We start from the raw sequence: 19,114 nt of genomic DNA, 5'->3' as shown, positions 1-19,114 counted from the left end.
TATTTAAGCTGTAGATAATCATAAGGTCTGATATGTCCCTCCTCATCTACAACCTGAGCTAAATAGATAATCCCCTTCTTTGCCATTGTCTGAATATACTGCTCCCTTGCCCCGGGGGAAATGCTGGATTATTACATATAGAGGTCAAAGGTGTGATCTCAGCGAGAGGTAATGTCTCCTACACATCCAGCGCCAAGTAGCTCTGAGAGAGTACAATAATGGGTGCCACTGAAAGGCATGCGCTGGCAATCTACCCCCAGTGTGCAAAAGTTGGCTGAAATGAATGTCTGGAAATAAGGTGGTCTCTGGCGTTGTTAATGAAAATTCCGTGATGCCCCGGATCCGGTCATTTACATGTCTCATCGCGCATGCAATTGTTAGATATCTATACTCAAGAGACCCATCCCCCCATATTCCCCAGGGGTTGAAATCATCGCCAACGGCAGTCTGGGCCTCTTCCCTTGCCACAAGTACCCTTTCAGGAGTCTTCCCAACACCCTCTCCTCCCTCTTTTTTAGGAATAAGGGAAGCTACTGGAATAAATATAGCCACTTGGGGGCTAATATCATATTGAATAGTGCAATCCGTCCCCACAGTGGAAAAAGGCAGGGCCTGCCAAAGAGCCAGTTTATGCTTGGTTATCTTGAGAAGTGGATTAATATTGATTGCGTATAGAGAGGTAAGGTCTCTCGGGATCATTATCCCCAGATATTTCAGAGCTGTGTCCTCCCATCTGAGCAGGAACTTCCCTTTCCAGGATTGTCTCAACCCTTCATCCAGTGCCAGCGCACAGGATTTATGTAAGTTAAGGGAGAACCCCGACAGGGCGCCGTACTGTCACAGGAGTCCCAGTGTGCAAGGAAGGGAGACCTGGGGGTTAGACAAGATGAGTCATACATCATCCGCATAGGCTAATGTCTTGACCTCCTGAGTTCCCAAGCTCACACCCTGGATCTCCGCAGTGTTATTCAGCAGACGAATTAAAGGCTCTAGGGAGATGTCAAATAAGAGGGGAGACAGAGGACAACCTTGCCTTTTCCACGTTGCACCTCAAAGCTTGTCGACCTACCTCCATTAGCCACTATTTGCACATCTAGGCCTTCATAGAGTGCTTTCAGTGCCTGCAGAAACCATTCAGGTAGGCCTACCCATCCGAGCACCTGGAACAAATATCCCCAACCTACATGATCAAATACTTTAGCAGCGTCCAGGCTAACCAGCATTGCAGGGATATTATTTTGTGTACAATGTGCGATGGATAAAAGTATTCTCTGGACTTGCAGTACCGAGTGACGCTTAGGTATAAACCCTACTTGAGCTGGGCTGATTAATTCTTGGAGGTGAGTCTCCAACCTGGAGGCCAAGACCTTTGCCAGTAATTTAATATCCACGTTTATCAAGGAAATAGGACAATACGATTCAGGAGCTTTGGAAGATTTACCCGGCTTAAGAAGGAGAGAGATTAACGCCATATTCTCATGTTTGGGGAATGCCCCCGGTTGAATAATAGACTGATGATAATCAAGTAAAGGTCCCACTAGGAAGAGTTGTAGGATTTTGTAGAATTCCCATGAGAACCCATCTGCCCCGGGCGCTGAAAATGGTTTCAGCCCCCTTGATTGCACGCTGAAGCTCTTTGGCTTGTAAGGGGGCCTCCAGCGTCTCCACCACCTCTGTTGTCAGCTTAGGCATCCCTGCCATAGCCAAAAAGTCACACAATTTGCTCCTCTCTGGTGATGCCTCTCTCTTGTATAGCTGCTGATAGTGTTCCCGCAAAAGCTGCATTACTAAGTCGAGGCGATTAACCATTAAACCCATTTTATCTCTCAAAGCCGAGATAGTACGATTGCCCCCCCCCCCCCCCCCACGACTTAACCACCCGCGCGAGAAGGCCCCCGGATCTATTACCGAACCTATGGAAGCGATATTTTTGATATAGTGTAAGACGTGTCTGCTCCTGTAATAAGGAGTTAAGTGTCACCTGTAGGGACACATAGTTGTCTCTATTAATTTGCGATGGGGTGTTTAGGTACCACGCTTAGCCTTTTATCAACTGTCGGTCTTAGTTAAGAATGCTAGTGGCAACCTTCCTACGTCTCTCTGCTAAATAGGAGATAATCTCCCCATGCAACACTTCCTTCGCCGCACACTAAAATAATTGAGGGTTTGTTCTGTGTTGTTTGTTATGGGAGAGATAGTCCTCACACTGTGACTGTAAGTAGCCCTGAAAGTCCCTGGCCTTAGCCAAATAGCTCAGAAATCTCCTGATCAGGGCAGATTGGAAATGTGCTGTAGCCTCCAGACAAGATCGTGATCGGAAATCACCTCCTGTTCCATCTGAGCCTCAGTGACCCACAGAAAAAGTCCAATCTCGCCCACATACCATGAGTTCGTGATCTATGAGAAAAATCCTTTTCCCCAGGGTGCAGTAATCTCCAAACGTCTACTACCGAAAGAGAGGTGGAGAAGGATTGTAACATGCCTCTGTCTATACCCGAAGTCCCTCCTCCCCTAGCCCCCGTGCAATCTGCGTTAGGATCCAGTAAGGTATTCATATCCCCCACAACAACTAGCAGCTTGCCCTGAAAAGGTATGAGTTTTTTCAGCAGCCCCGGGAAGAACTTCAGGTCGTAAGGGGTAGGGGCATACACAGATAGTAAGTAGAGCTCTCGGCCTTGCAGCCACAATTTTGTCAGTAGATACCTTCCCTGTGGGTCTTGTAGGAGGACCTCTGAGGTGTGGACTAAATTTTTGTGGAATAAAATTGCCACTCTCCCCTTCCTTCCTCCAGGCCTGTTTTAACTTACTGTGTTCAGAGTCTGAGAGTTGGGTCTCCTGCAGGCATGCAATATCTGCCTTGAGGCGTTTTAAATGGGACAGTATCTTCTTCCGCTTTATCTGGGAGGTGATCCCACCCACATTCCTTGTTATTCTACATTGGGGCATCCCTGAAGGAAGATTAGTATACACCCCAGATACAAAACCTCATCAAATCCGTAGGTCCCAACCTGCCCTCCAAATCCCTTAACAGCTTCATGTTTAGGCAGTCTGTAAGCCCAATACACAACAATAGATCCCCACACCTTCTTGAGGAAAAGACCTTTGGCCAATAGAAAAAAGTTACTCTTACCTCCCCACTCAGAATACAGTGTGTTGCATGCCTCTCACCAAAAGCCCAATCCGCATTCTCCCAAGCCACCCCCCCACCGCCACACTCCGCTACACCCATTACCAATTTAACACCCACAGTCATCCCCGCCCCCCTCATCCCCATGCCCCACAAGCCCCCCACCCCCTCCCACCCTGAAACTGGCCCTCTAAACCCAGTGCACTAGCTGGCACCGTGTGAAAGGTCACTAACATGCTGGGGTCCCCGCTGCCCCACCATCAACCACAACACCTGACATATCAGTTCCATACAATTTAACAGTGTCCCCTCTAACGTCAAGTCCCGTGAAAGGGTAGCACTTGCTTGAAATCCACGCTTGCATTATAGTAGCTCCGCTCCCAACAACTGAAATGAGGCCTCTGCTCATCTAGAAGGTGAACCGGTCTCCTTCGCCTCTTTGTTAATAAAGTCCATTGCCACAGGCGCTGAATCAGAAGAATTCCGCTTGCTCTCAATCTGCACCTTCAAAAGTGCGGGGTACAACAGCATGAAGCGGATTTTCTTTTCTGTGAGAGCTACGCATATTGGGGTAAACCATAGCCTCTTCTCTTGCATGCTGGCTGAGTAATCATTGAACTCTTGAGTCCATGCACAGCGGCCTTTCCGCCATCTTAGGCTCCGTACTGGCTGTAGTTGTTTTCTTTTTCTCCATTTTAATTCCCATTTAATTCCCAGATATTGGTCCATACACCCCTCACGGAACCACCATTAGTGAAATCACTCCAAATTAAGGGTTAGGATGGCGTTTTGGTGTGGAAAACAGAGCGGGAACCCCGGAGCAGTGCTAAAACGCAGCTACCGCTCTCAAAGAATCAAGTGACTTCTCGGTTTTGATTGTTAATATGTTAGGAGAGCAGGCAACTACCGACGTAACTGTTCTATCAAAGAGTTTAAGTATTTTAGTTAAGTGACATGTTTAATATTGCCAGACATGAATTATGATGTACTAACTCAGTCTGTTCCAGGGAGTCAGGCAGCCAAATAAGGGAGTACTCCCTTATTTGGCACACTGAACCCTAGCAGTAGTACCTCATGGACTGGAAGGACTTCTCTGAGGTATTTCGGTCGTCCCACTCTTGCCTGGTTTTTAGAAATAGAATATTAAGACTTTGCTCTTTCGGAAATGTGTATTACACAATAATCTGTTAGTTTTAACCTTTGTTTTTTTATCTATTTTCCTAGAAGAATGTTGTGGCTCCTAACATTTTTGTAACCCACTTTGAACTGCAAGGTGTTAGTGGGCTATAAGACCAGATGTTATGTTATGTTGTTGTGAGCTCATTTTATGATTTTGTTTAAACTTGAAAGAAAGCCTTCTCTCAAGATGCCTTGGCTCATAATGATGGACATGTCTTAGGTGTCATTTTTTAAAGATCAGGGTTTTGATAAATTCTGAAATTTGTTGTTCATATCATTTGATGAATAGGATGATGACTGAATGTTATCTACAATTTTATAGTGAAAAGATAGGTAGAAATTTTAGATTAAAGGCTAAGGTAAGTCTTCTCTTGTAAATACTTGGGCAATATTTTGACTATACTGCGGTTATTATGTTTTGATTGTATTGTAATGTCTGTTATTTGGTTGTGTATTTTTTTTGTACACCACTCAGATCAGCTTTTGCTTGATGTGCAGTTTATATATTCCCATTATTTAAATAAATACAGTATGTAAATGAGAGAAGGAGAAGGCTAGTGGTTAGAGCAGAAGGTTGATAATCAGGGAATTCATTGTTCTAATACCGTCACCTTGTGGCCTTGGACAAACAGCTTCACCCTCCTTTACATCAGATTTATAAGTAAGGGTCTATTTATTAAGTAATTTATGTTTGTTGCCTTTTCCATACTACCCTTCACTACAATTACAGCAAAGCAGTATACAAACTAAACAGCAAATAAAGATGGGAACAACATAGCTTGTGTTAAGAAAGATATATATAAAATATAGGGACTTAGATTGGGAGATATGTTTAAGAGTACGTAGGCTAAGGGGAGAGATGGGGACAGGATAACAGGCACAGATACCTGGTCCACCACACACCCTACAAAAATATAATTACTCTAAGAAAGCCTTGAACTTTTGGAATGAGACCTTGGCACAAAGAGAAAAGGGCTGTGCATTACAAAGAGCTGGTACCACTTAAAAGAAAGCCAACCTGATGCAAGGCGCAGTAGAGATGAACAGCTGAATTTCACCAGATGACCTAAGAGACTGGGAGTATAAGGATAAAGTAAAGTAGCCAAATAGTGTGGGATGCCAGTGTACTAGACCTTGTGTGCAAGAGTCAGGATCTTGAATTAGATCCTGAAGTAAATGGGGAACCGTGCTATTGATAGAGTAATGAGATAACATGGTCAAACTTGTGCATGGCAGAGCACCCACCAAGGGTATTTCATAAGCTGAATTGGTGGTCCCAACATTGAGTGTGTTATAGTAATAGAGATGGGAGGCTATTAGGGCATATAACAGAGTAAGTTCTGCATATCAAGAATGCTATGCACTGACCAGAACTGGTGTAGGACTAAGAAGCTGCATTTCATGGTTGCGGAGTCCTGGGATGCAAAAGAGATCAATGGCAATGCCAAAGTATTTAAAGGAGAGGGTAGTTGGGGATCCTAGTAGCAGTGATGGGCCAAAAAAGCCAACCTTTAGTCCAAGATGAAACTATCTTGGATGGGTGTGTAATGTAAGTATAGCGTTGGCATGGAGCCTCCCACAGAAACAGCCAGAAAAAGGAATAAAGGTAAACCAAAAACTCTTTAGTGCTTCTGCCAAACATGCCAGAGCGTCTTACTGTGAAGGGCTTCTTTCTTGTTATTAAAGTCTCTGGTGGATCAGTGAAAAGTCTTCCCTGAATTGGTATTTGGCTAGGCTCAGACCCAATATACAGCTTGAAAGGCAACCTTTATACAGTTCCAGGCCTTACTCTGGCCTGGACATACAGGATCATGACTCTCTTGAAAAAGACTGTTCCTGTCTTGACAGTCTTTGTTCTCTTCCACCCATGTAATGGAGGCTTATATGGAGGGGCAGTTCCCTTCTTCCCTGGGCTGTCTTATGACACTGCAGCCCTCTCAAGGAACCCCATGGAGAACCCTTCCTCCCTGTTCTGGACCTCTTCTCTTCTGTTCCCATTCTATGAATTTGAACTCTCTCTCTCTCTCTTCCTGAGCCCTACCCTCCTGGCTAGGCATGTTAGCACAGCCTCCCTTAAGGTGGCTCAGTGAGGGACTGCAGTTAAGGAAACCTGAGCTCATAGGCGCCCGGTATAAGAGGCTTGGGGAGGCTAAGCCTCCCCAGCCCAACCGATCCCCCGCTCCCCCCGTCAATCATCTGACGTCAGCCCGATGGCCGTTGTTCCCGTCCTGCCCTCGCCCTACCTTAAAATAGTGTAATCCTCCTTGAGCGGGCAGCTCCGGCATTGCAAGCAGCAGCAGGCTCCAGCGTTCCCTCGCATGGCTCCGCCCTTGCGGAAACACGTCAGAAGAGGGCGGAGCCGTGCGAGGGAACGCTGGAGCCTATTCCGGAAGGCGGCGGAAGCAGTAATGGAGGCACCTGTAGTGGTTGCTCTTGGGCTCGGTCTGCTGCTGCTGTCGGTACCGGGCGCGAGCAGTGACTGGACCGAACTCCTGGAGTTCTCGGTGCTGCCGGACCTGGACCCCGCCTGTCAGCTGGTGCTGGGGGAGGTGGCGAACAGCAGCGTGGCGCAGAGCCAGTGTCTGGTGCGCTTTGCTCGGCCTGTCCGTCTGTGCTTGGGCTACCGGGCCCAGTACCAGGAGCTCAGCCGCCTCCTGAGCAACATTTCAGCGGCGCCGCAGGTGAGAGAGAGAGCGAGGCCAGAGACTGGGAGGCTGTCTCTGGGTCCACCTCCTTCATCTGGCAGCGCTCCTCCCCTCCTCTTCCAAACTGCACCCCCTCATCTCCCACCACCCTTCTTTTGGTAGCGCTGCCTCCTCCCCCCCAGCTCCTATCCCCTTCCTCTGGCAGCACAGCACTTCCCTCTTTTTCCCAGCTGCCCCCTCTACTCCAACCACCGCTCATCTGGTATTGCTGCTCCTCCTCCCCCCCCCCCCTTCCCAGCTCCCACCACCCCTCATCTGGCAGTTCTGGCCCCCCTCTTCCCCAGCTCCCACCACCTCTCATCTGGCATTGCTGCTCCTCCTCCCCCCTCCCAGCTTCCACCACCCCTCATCTGGCAGCATTGCCACCTTCTCCCCAGCTCCCCCACCCCTCATCTGGCAGCACTGCCCCCCCTCTTCCCCAGCTCCCACCACCTCTCATCTGGCAGCATTGCCACCTTCTCCCCAGCTCCCACCACCCCTCATCTGGTAGCACTGCCCCCCCCCCCCAGCTCTCACCACCCCTCATCTGGCAGCACTGACCCCCCTCCTCCTCCCCAGCTCCCACTACCTCTCATCTGGCAGCGCTGCCCCCTCCCCCCCAATAATACAGTTGAGGGAACCTTATCTCTTGTTTGTTCTGTCTGTCCTAATTAGATTGTAAGCTCTGTTGAGCAGGGACTGTCTCTTCATGTTCAAGTGTACAGCGCTGCGTACGTCTAGTAGCGCTATAGAAATAAGTAGTAGTAGTAGTATTTTCATTATAGTGTTTGGAATATGTCCACTTTGAGAATCAGGTGCTCAACATTAAATGTTTATATTTATTTACTTATGTATGGCATTTTATCCCACATTAAACATGAATTAGGATGTTTTGTGGCTCTACATGAGAATTGTGATATTATGATCCTTGTTTCATATTGTTGACGGTCTGCATTTTCCGTATGGGTGGTATATTGGTGTATTAGGTTCTGCCCAGTGTAATATTTATGGTACAGTAAGGTTCTGAGTGTGTTTTTGCACAAAGTTGTGCATAGTGTTTTGTAGTTACGATTGTGGTTATTATATGCTTTGAGCAACCACTTTATTCTTTGACATATCATAATAAAAGGTATTAATTGTGACTTTTTATTTATTTATTTTTTCTGTGTGTCATCAGACAATTATGGATTTAAGCTCCACCCCTGGCCCCACCCTTAACCCCGCCCCCTTTAGCCTCCCCAAACAGTTGGGCCACCGACCGCCTATGCCTGAGCTTATGCCAGGTAATCCATCACAGATGAGTTAAAGATTAGCCAGTTCTCAAGCAGCCATTTGGCAATAGAATTGAGACAATGATGTAGCTGAGTTATAGGGGGCCATGTAAGATATAAGGAGGATGTCATGTGCATAGTAGAATATACTCACACCTGAGGCCTGGTGGAGACTTTTAATTTTGTTGGCAAAGTATGCAGCAAAATTATTGCAGTTCAGTTTTAACTGGGCAGGTTGAGTCTTTTGTGAGGGTTGCAGTCGTCTGGTTACTGTGCTGAACAAGTACTTGGTTGAATTGGCAGCCTGTTAAATGCATTGAAATATTGTTTTTTTGGCTGCTGTTAAGGCTTGGTGGTATTTTGTCATGTGTTTCCTAAAGTTTGGCTTGCCCTCATCCTGGCGACCTTTACACCATCTCCTTTCAAGCTTAAGGGTCCAAAGAGAAAACCACAGTGAGTGAGTGGGGCATGACCTTTTTAGTGGTGTCATGTTCTCTAGGATCTTAGCTAAGTGTGTGTTCCAAATATCAACCTGTTCTGACTCTGTAGTTATCTTTTCATCCACATGTGGTTAGTCCAAGGCCTCTAAGAAATTCTCAACGAAAGTGTCCAGGAACTTCTCCATTAATTCAAAGTGTTTTAGATCAAGGTACCAAACAAAAATGGTCTGTTAGGGTTCAGGCTTGGTCTCAGCTTGCCCAACTGCCACCTCCCATGTATCTTTAACTGCAGCCACTATAAACAAACAAAAACGGTGTGGATTACACAAGTATATTAATGAAATCATCAAAGAAATCTACTGAAATCAAAAAATAACCACTGCAAAAAAAAATGGAAGGAAAAGCCTCAATGAGCTTCAAAATCAAAACAATCTGACGAGCTGGAATACTCTTTCATTATCAGCATAACAACCTCCCATAGAAAAAAATATTTCCAAAAGACTCAAGTATCATCACTTATGAATGCTCATCAAATAAATATATCAATATCTTCTGTAGAGAGTAAATTGACAGACACTTTTTTTTTAAAGGGTCCAAGAACATAAACATATGCTTGTCCAGAGTTTGCAATTGAAGCCCAGCTCCAATCCAGGCCACTGCTGTGCTGAAAATCCATACGTCCCCGGCCCAACAATATTTCGCTATGCTTATCGTTTATCGTTTATTTATTTACTAGACCGTCACTTATTACAAAGGTAAATCAGAACGGTTTACAATATAAAATAACATTTTATATTGCTTCCTTAGAGTCCACGGCGGCGGGATGCTTTAGGCACAGCATTGATCATCAGTATAGGTCCTGATCTTATGTAGACTGTATCCAAAATTCCTGTTATTATTGGCCATTGTCCCACCTGTCCCTTCAAGTGGCATTGTCCTCAAAGCATTGGCCCAGTTCTTATCCACCCCCTCTCAAATTCTAATAACACAGCCTTCGCCAACCAGAATATGCAAATCCAATTCTTCATTTGCCGTAGGTATGCTTAATGTGAGGTCCCTTAAACACAAAGTGCTATTAATAACAGATATGAGCAGCTTGCATTTCTTTTTCTCTCCAAGACCTGGTTGAAAGCAGGAGACAAGGGGATACTTCTGCAGGCACTCCTGATGGTTGTTCCTTTATGGCCAAGCAAACATGGTGGTGGGCTGAATATCTTGTTTAATAGACACCTTCTCTTCAGAAAATTTCCTGCTATCATCTTGAGTTATCCAGAGAAAATTTTCATGTTTCTGGACAAAGTCTGAGTACCTCTACTTTCGCTCTCTTTCTGTCCTCTGTCTCTACCAGCAGACTTTTGGGATAGAGCTCTGAATAGGATTTTTCAAATCACAATCTCTTACTCTAAGCTATGTATTTTGAGGATTTTCAACATTAATTCTGACTCCCCTTTTTTCCATGAGAGATAGGAAATTATATCACTAATGTAATCTCTAGGGTTTATACAATGTGTCTCCATTTTCATGCATCAAACGGGACATACTCGTGATCTTTACTTTGGGAATGGATACTGAATCACTTGCTCTAGTTTTCTCATTACTGATGTCATGGAGTGATCACTTCCCCTTGATCAAGTTATATTTGAAGTTATCTCAGTCTGTAGATATTACCTGCACAAAATACTTGAGAAACCATAGTCTCTGGACATCCAAAGACTTGCTAATATTTGTTGGAGTTCTCTTGCTACTTTGCCCTTCTTTCTCTGATTATGCTGACACATGGTCAGCCTATCTACAGCTTTTAATATGATAGCCCCTTTTAACCAATTTCCCACCCTAGTTGATATTCTCATTCCTACTACCATCAAGGCTTTTGACCTCAAGAGGTAGGCTTACAAAGCTGAACACGTGGTGGAAATCAAGATCTCCAGAATTTTTAATCCTCTGTAAAGAGCGCCAGAGATTACTTAAATACAGTTCAACAAAGGAAGAAAAAAATCACTACTGCTCTTTGATCACCACTTGACAATCCAAGTGGAAAACTATTCCATTTGATGTCCTCATTAACTTCATCTTCTGCTTTACTCCAATCTTGTCCAGTCCCTAATAACATGTTCTCTTTTTGTGAACAAAACTCTTATGATGTGTGTTGTCAGTTCCACTCATTGCCCTTTTATTGTATGTACAAGCCCTTTATCTCCATAACCAATTGTCATTTCTTTCCTCTCTTTGTCTAAATTTCTTGCCTCCATAAATTCCCCTTTGCCACTCCTGGACCCCATGCCTACTTTGCTGTTAAAAAGAGGTCTCTCTGATTCATACTATGCCTTGTGAACTGCAGCCTACTGCTGGTATAGTTTCAAAAAAGTTGGAAGCAGGCTTTGGTATGCCAGTTACTCAGAAAACCTTGCCTTGACCCAAAGGATCCATCAAGCTATTGACCCCTGTCAAATGTCCCCTTTGTTTCTAAGATTACTGAAAAGGATGTACTGCTGCAGCTGTAGTCCTTTATAGTGAAAACTAGCTCACTTTACCCATGACAGTATGACTTCTGCCAGCACCATAATACTGAATCTTGCTTCTGTCTATTTTGAATAAAAGCAAGTGTCAATTGGATGCAGGGAAATAGGTGTTGCTGCTGTCATGTGATCTATCAGCAGCATTTAACTTCATTAACCATCAGCTTCTTCTAACTAGGTGATCAACCCTTGGAATTCATAGTACAGTCTTAACAGTGTTTGCTTCTTTCCATCCTGATTATTCATTACAGGTTTTTTCAAATAATTATGTCACATCCTTTGACACTTGGAATCCCCAGGGCTCTGTTCTATGACTTGCTTTATTCAATATATTCCTAAGTCTTCATGCCATGCTCAAACAATATCATGGTCTGAACCCATACTACTTTGTAGACAATATTCAAATTCTTTATGACATAAACTCCGAATCACCAGACCTGAACCTTCTTAAGGTTTGTCTTACTGTAACCCTCTGCCCACATGTTGGCATGGGCCAAGTGAAAGTGAACACCTCTCTTCGTAAGTCCTCAGTATCCTGCCAGCACAGAATCTCTGTCCTCCAATAAACAGTCATGTTCTTGCCTAAACCCTCTTGGCTCAGTCTTGGGCAAGATCACCCGGGGGCCCCAGTCCATCCCTGGCCTCTTCTCCCTCTGTGGTCTTCAGCACAAGTCCTAGCAATGATGAGGCAACAGTTCCATATGCATAAACAAAACATCCAGGAAATTGTCCTTTATCACAAACTTGTTTGTAATAATAATAATTTACAAAAAAACACCCAAAATAAATGCCTTTTGGTTGGAGCCAGGCCATATCCTGGCCTGCCCACCTGCCACCATCTATATAGCTTTTATTGCAGCTATATCCACCCACATGGTTTTACTCCAGAAAACTCAAAATGTGAAAATCTCAAGGGAAAATGAAAATGTGCTGCAGTCTTCAAACTCTGGCATAGCTTCCTTATGTATGACCTCACAGGAGGGTTACTGTGCTCTGCCCCCAATTTCTTCCTGAAAGCCCCACCCTGGAACCAGATTAGAGAGGAATATGTTTGTTTATATATTAACATTTGATATACTGCTAGGAACAATTGTCCATGGCTTCTACTTTAGAGCTAGAGGGCCTGTCTTTAGAGATCAGGTGGTTTCCTTTTTATACCTTTCTTCCCAGGGATTGATCTGAGGTTCACGGGTCAATTTTGTTTTGTAACTACCTATACTCTGAGGACAAGCAGGCTTGCTTATTCTCACAAATGGGTTGACGCCATGCCCGCGTTGCCCAGGCAGCAATATTGCCGTAGTAATAAACAGAGCTTTCAGGAGCGCGAGCTGCGCATATGCGCCAGTGCCTTCCTGCCTGTCGCGTGAGCATGCAGCTTCAGTTTCGCTTTTTCCGCTTGAGGAGCAGCTGCCCTATGTGGTGGTTCCTCACATGCCCGGTCAGAGCGTTTTTCAATTTTTACAGTACCTTCGGCGGTTTTTTCTACCCGCTCTCCTAGCTCTTTTGTTTTTATTTATTATTTTTTTAATTTTCCTTTATTTCTTCAGTATTTTTTCCCGCGTTTGGTTTCCTTTATTTTTCAATGTGGGCCGCTTTAAGGCCTGCCCGGTCGGGTTGTTTCTTTTTGTGCCTCTTTCCCCTTTTTCAGGCACCATCGTGTCCTTTGATTTCGCTGCTAAAGTTTTTCCTTCCATGTCTACAAAGACTCCCAGTGGCTTCAAGCATTGTACTTGGTGCAGGCAGACCATCTTGAGGAAAGACACCCATTCTTGGTGTCTTCAGTGCCTTGGCCCCAACCATAGCCCGGCCAACTGTGTCCTCTGTCTTCGTATGAAAAAGAGGATTCAGGTTTCCTGAGTGGCTCAACGTGCGAAGATTTTTGGAGCCCAGTCCGGTCCCTCAATGTCAGCATCAGCATTGAGGTCGGAGGTGTCGGCATTGACGTTGAGCGTCGCACTGATATCAAGAGCCCAGGTAGGGATGGTTTCTTTGAGACTCCGTGACACTGGGAGCAGTGAGGCAACGAATGGGTCTCCAACTGTCTTGAGGCCTTCTGTTATGCAGATCTCCCGGGACTGCCCATTGTCAGACCCAATCCCGAGTCAACAGGAGGATTCAACGTCATCCTCGTCGACACCGTGGAGCATGGGTGATGTGCATCGGGCGAAGGATCGACACCGATCTCCTTCTATGCATGATGCTGGGAGCTCTGGAGCACTGGAGCACTGAGGGATTCGGCACCTGAAAAGCGTCAATGCTGGAGGACCGCTCCCCCTCTATCCAGTAGGTGCCGATGTGTGTGTCTTCAAGCAGCCGCGATCCTGCACCGGTCCCAGGGATTCTGCGAACCTGCACCTTAGCAGATGCCATAGTCTTTCCAGATGGCGGCCCTCGATAAGCGCATCCGGGCCTTGCTCCCTGAGCATTTGGCCTAATGTAGTGATATGCGTCGGTAGTGCGGGTGCTTGCACCTACCATACCTTCCTTTTTGGCCCCGCCTGGCCCTCAGCCCACGGTGCAGCCTCTGACTCCGGCACTGTTTGCGGCACCAGTGTCAACAGCCACCCAATCCGGCACCCCTTCGACGTTGATGGAGGAAGTTTCGCCAGAGTTGAGATGGGAGCCAGTTTCTCAACACCGCTCTCGAAGACATGGGTCCTCAGCATCAAGGCGGGCCTGGTCTCGGACATCCGTTAGGGAGGTTCAATCCGACACCGAGGAGGAGCGCTCATGGGAATCAGAAGAAGATCCCAAGAACTTTTCCTCCGATGAGTCCTATTGTATTCCTTCTGAGCCCTCCGCTCCACCTGAGAGCCTCTCTTTCACCTCTTTTGCACCTGAAATGGCTGATGCCATTCTATTCCCTGTAAAAGTAGAGGATGAGCTCAGGGCCAAGATGCTTGAGGTCGTACCTAAGGAGGTAGTGACGGCTCCTCTCCGTGAGGTACTCAAAGCAGTGCTCATTAGGAACTGGGCATCCCCCTCTGTCCATGTGCTCCCCAAGAAAATGGACACCCAGTATTGGACCCACAGGGAACCTGGAATGGTGAAGTCTCCGTTACCCCACAACTCCATGATGGTGAACTTCGCTCTCAAGAGAGCCAGGAGTACTAAGGACTATGATTCAGCTCCCCCAGGCAGAGAAGCTAGGATGGACTCTTTTAGGAGGATGATGTATCAGGCCTCTATGCTCATCGCCCATATCCAGTCATACCAGCTCTTCACGATTGTGTACTTGTGAAACTCTGTGCACCAGCTGTCAGACTTGGTCAATGCACTCACTCCGAAGCAGGCTGATCCGTTTTGCCAGTTGGTCAAACAGCAGAAGGCTTGTCGCAAGTTCTTGGCCAGGGGCGCTTACGACACTTTTGACGTGGCATCCACAATCTCTGCCCATGGTATAGCAATGCGCAGACACGGCTGCGTGTTTCTGACCTGGAACATTCTGTCCAGCAGAGGTTGGCTGATGCCCCTTGCCGGGGGGATAATCTTTTTGGAGAGAAGGTTGAGGAGGTAACTTAACAAATCAAGAAACATACTGATGCTATGTCTTCTTTCTCCTGCTGGGTGTCTTCTCCAACTGCCTCCTCATCCAGGAGGTATTTTGGCAAGTTGCAGAGTGCTCCCTATTACTACTGTAGGCATAGGTACACTCTTGCGGCTTGCCAGCCTGCTCAGGCTCCTCAGTATGCTCGTTTGCGTCAACAGCATGTGCCGAAGACCCCTGCCATTCCCCAACAAAAGCAAGGGATGGGCTTTTGACTAGCTCCAGCAGAGCATAGCCACAGTCCAAGTGTCCACCCCGGACGATTTGCTGGTTGAGGGAGGTTAAAGTTTTTTCACCAAAGGTGGCCTCTCATAACCTCCGACCAGTGGATTCTTCAAATAGTCTGGCTCAGGTTCACCTTCAATTTGCTTTCCAAACCTTCAAATTGTCCACCAAGAGCCCATTCTTTCAACTCTCAGCACAGGCAGGTACTTGCAGAGGAACTCTCCGCCCTTTTCAAGGCCCATGCGGTCGAACCCATTCCACCAGGGATAGAAGGGCAGGGATTCTAGTCCATATATTTCCTTGTGCAGAAAAAGATAGGGGGGGTGCATCCCATCCTAGACTTAAGTGCCCTGAACAAATTCCTGGTCTGAGAAAAGTTCAGGATGGTTTCCCTGGGCACCCTTCTTCCCATGATTCAGAAAAATGATTGGCTATGCTCTTTCGACTTGAAGGATGCATATATACACATCCCGATAATTCCAGCCCACCGGAAGTATCTTTGGTTTCTGCTAGGAACACATCACTTTCAGTACTGTGTGTTGCCTTTTGGCCTCACGTTATCTCCCAGAGTCTTTACCAAGTGTCTAGCTGTAGTCGCAGCATCTCTATGCAGACTGGGAGTTCATATGTTCCTTTATCTCGACAATTGGCTGGTGCAGAGCACCTCGGAGGACAGTGCTCAGGAGTCCATGCGGATGACAATTCGGGTGCTGGAGCTACTAGGGTTTGTTATAAACTACCCCAAGTCCTACCTTCATCCTATTCAACAATTGGAGTTATAGGAGCCCTGCTATACACAAGGACTGTTCAAGCCTATCTCCCAGAGACGCAGGTAGACAAACTTGTCTTCCTGGCATCCAAGGTTCGGACATCACAGCAGGTCACAGCTTGGCAGATGTTTAGATTATTGGGCCACATGGCTTCCACAGTGTACATAACACCCACGGCACATCTGCACCTGAGATCTGCTCAGTGGACCTTATATTGTGGGGACAATTGTTGACTTTTTCCTAAAAATAAGAAAATTCAGCAGGTTGTCACCTCCTCCCTTTGAGATGTTTCCATCCATATCTACTTGCACAGTTACAATCAATAATCACATCAAGAACTGATTACTAATCTAGATTATATTCAGGTTTCCTGGGAAGAGAGCTGCAGTCTATATGAAATAATGCAGTTTGGCTGCTTGAAAGACTAACAGCAAGCATATCATCTCACTGGTGTTATAGGCATACATTAGTTGCCACAAACAGACCACATTCAGTTTTAAGTTCTTTGGTTTATAGTGTATGCACAATATCTGTGAAAGATGATACTTAGCTAAGCCACCCAGAATGTTCAGATCAGTTCATGAATTGTATTTTTTCTTCCACCACAGAAATAAAGCTTCAAAATGCTTGCAATTGAACTTTTTCTATATATTGGTCCAGATCTCTGGAGTTTTGTATAAGATTATCATGGAAACAGTCTACTTTCTTACTTTGTGGAAAATGGTAAAGATCTGAGTCTATCAAACAATGTGATTGTTAGGGTTCCCTTCATGTTGATCTTTGTTTTATGTTATGTAGTTATGTGTGTTGGTTTTTTTTCTGTCCTTATTGATTATAAATTGATGTTTTAATTATGTACAGCACTGTAAATATGAGCAGTTTATAAACGAAAAAAATGCTACCTTTTAAAAAAGCTGTATACAGAAAAACTGATCAGTATTAGTGTAACATTGCACAAATGCTGCTTTTTGTACACCTGTCTCAGTTCAGTTACCCTCTTTTCCATTCCTTTTACTTTGACATACAACAATAGAGCAGACTGAGCTACAAACTGATGGTTACTATGGAAAATGTACTGTAATTTAGAAGAATATGCATGATTTCATTACTAGCAAAGAGACATTGGGGCTCATTTTCAAAGCACTTAGACTTACAAAGTTACATAGGTTGCAAGTCAAAGTGCTTCAAAATAACCTCTCTGTCAAACTTTGATGAAAAAGTCCTAGGTGCATTATTTTTGTTTTAGATATGCATAAACTGGCATTTAGATGTCTATATTGCATACACATCTAAATTCTGATTCTAGAAAGCAGGAATATATGCTTCTAAAACTCAAAAATGTGTGTGTTTTTGTATAGGACTAAGATGCCCTTAAAAAAGAAACATGCATTTCCCATTTCAGAAGATGAATGCACATCTGTGTTAAAACAGATCAACGTCTGGGTTTACACCTACTACCACACATGTCTAGATTTCAGAAAAGTGCTTGTATTGAGCAGCACTCCAGTGGAGTGATTAGGGGAGGTTGCCCCTTTAATGCCCCAGTTTTTATGTCTCCCCCTTCACCTTTCTGAAAGCAAAACTGGCAAAGGATAATGGATTCTGTAACAGCAAAGGGAAAATATACATAGTTCTAAAATTACTAACAAATGTCTAGCATATACAAATGTATGTTGCTATTTCAAACAGAGCAGAAAAGAGAGGGGATGAGCTGCAACCTAAGCATAGTAGTAGAAAGACAAGCAGATCAGCAGTCTGGAAAGGTATGTAGCTTTATTAAAAACAATCACCTGACATGGCCACGTTTCACCCGCATGCTGTGTCAGGGGTAGAAACTAAGGTACAAACAAAATCAAATTAAAATCATACAAATAATAAAACTGCCTTAAAATTAAAAGCGTCAAATTAAAAATTATATAGGACTTCAAAACCAAATGAATATAAGATAATATTTAATGAGACAGAAAATAACTATTAAAAATAAAGTGTAAGTGATAATGAAAAGACCATAGTGTATCCACATATTTAAATTAGTATAACAGCAGTGAACCAACTGTTAAACAGAAATAAAACATATAGTTTTGGTGCACAGCATCTATATTAACCATAGTGAGTATGCAGAAATAAAAAAACATAAAGAGGAGGAGTGAAGGGAGGGAGTGGAACCAGCTTTCCCATAATAGTTGAAAGCAAATCCAACAGCCTAAGAGATACGGTGAAAGATTTCAAAACAGTGAAATAAAACTCAATAGTCTAAATTACTATATGTAAAAAAAATAAAATAAAAAGCCAAAATATAAAGAGATTTATATAGTACTCAAGGAAAGAAATGCTGCACTGTGAGTACTGTGAGCTGGATAGCAAGAGCACTACAGTGAGCAGGTGGAGAAAGAGACAGGAGGAGTTTTCCTCCCAGGGTCACAAGTCCTAGATTCCCCCTGGAGGAAAGGTTCACCCTCTGGTGGAGAAAAGCTCGATAAGAGAGCAATATAAGAGAGAGAACCGCAATCCCCAGAAACCACCAGGGCAAGGTAAAACTCATGACTCGCAGGAAGCAGAGGGGCATGGGAATGATTGGGATATGTGTTCTAATCAAAGTGATGAGCAACAGCTGCAGGAGTCAGGGGTGGAGGAGGCTATGGAGTGGGATAAGAATGGAGTAGATGAAGAGAAAGGGGAGGGAGTAGAGCTGATGGACCGCTCTGCTCTACCTTCCAAGGAAAAGGTAAAAGCTTTATGGGTCAGGTTGTGGCCAGACCGGTGTAAGAAGGGGGAAGACAGCATAATAAAGTTTGGGAGGAAGCTGTGGAAGAGCCTTACTAACACACTCTCTAAAGCACACGGCAAGAAGCATTAATAGGGGAGTGGACTGTAATAAGTGAACCAGAGGGCAGGCTACCCAGGGTTTGAAAGCTAAGATTACTGTGGTGCCTGAAAACTCTGTGTAGTGATATTGAGCACGGACTGTTACCTTGAGTACGGACTGTTGTCTTAAAACCTGAAGAGAAGGAATGAGATGGGGTTAACACACTGCTGATGTGAAGCAGGATTGTGTCCAGTGTTTTCCTGAAGATAAATTGATTAAAAGAACAATTCGCTTGGAGAGTTTATCGCTGCCTTCTAGTTTTGTTAACTGCAAAACTCCACCGGTTTCCTTTGCTGTCCCGGAGAGAGTGCGATACAGAGCCTACTGCCCCGGCACAGAACTCCGGCTACGCCCCAGGGAAGCAAGCTAAGCAGGAACCACCTGGGTCCCGGTTGGAAGGGAGATCAGGCAGTGACAGTACTATATGATTCACTTTATATTTTGTCTTTTTAATTTTTTTACTTAGAATACTTCAGAGTATTTTTATTT

General features: G+C 44.9%; 1 protein-coding gene across 2 annotated transcripts in view; it reads left to right on the top strand.

Moving 5' to 3' along the window:
• Nucleotides 1-19,114, top strand: part of AGAP1 (ArfGAP with GTPase domain, ankyrin repeat and PH domain 1) — a 2,358,592-nt gene that overhangs the window by 1,675,267 nt on the left and 664,211 nt on the right. The gene's annotated exons all lie outside the window — the stretch shown is intronic.

The sequence above is a fragment of the Microcaecilia unicolor genome, chromosome 7 (genome assembly GCF_901765095.1).
Source record: "Microcaecilia unicolor chromosome 7, aMicUni1.1, whole genome shotgun sequence".
NCBI lineage: Eukaryota > Metazoa > Chordata > Amphibia > Gymnophiona > Siphonopidae > Microcaecilia > Microcaecilia unicolor.
Note: the sequence above shows the minus strand (reverse complement) of the source record. Positions and strands in the feature narration are given on the sequence as shown.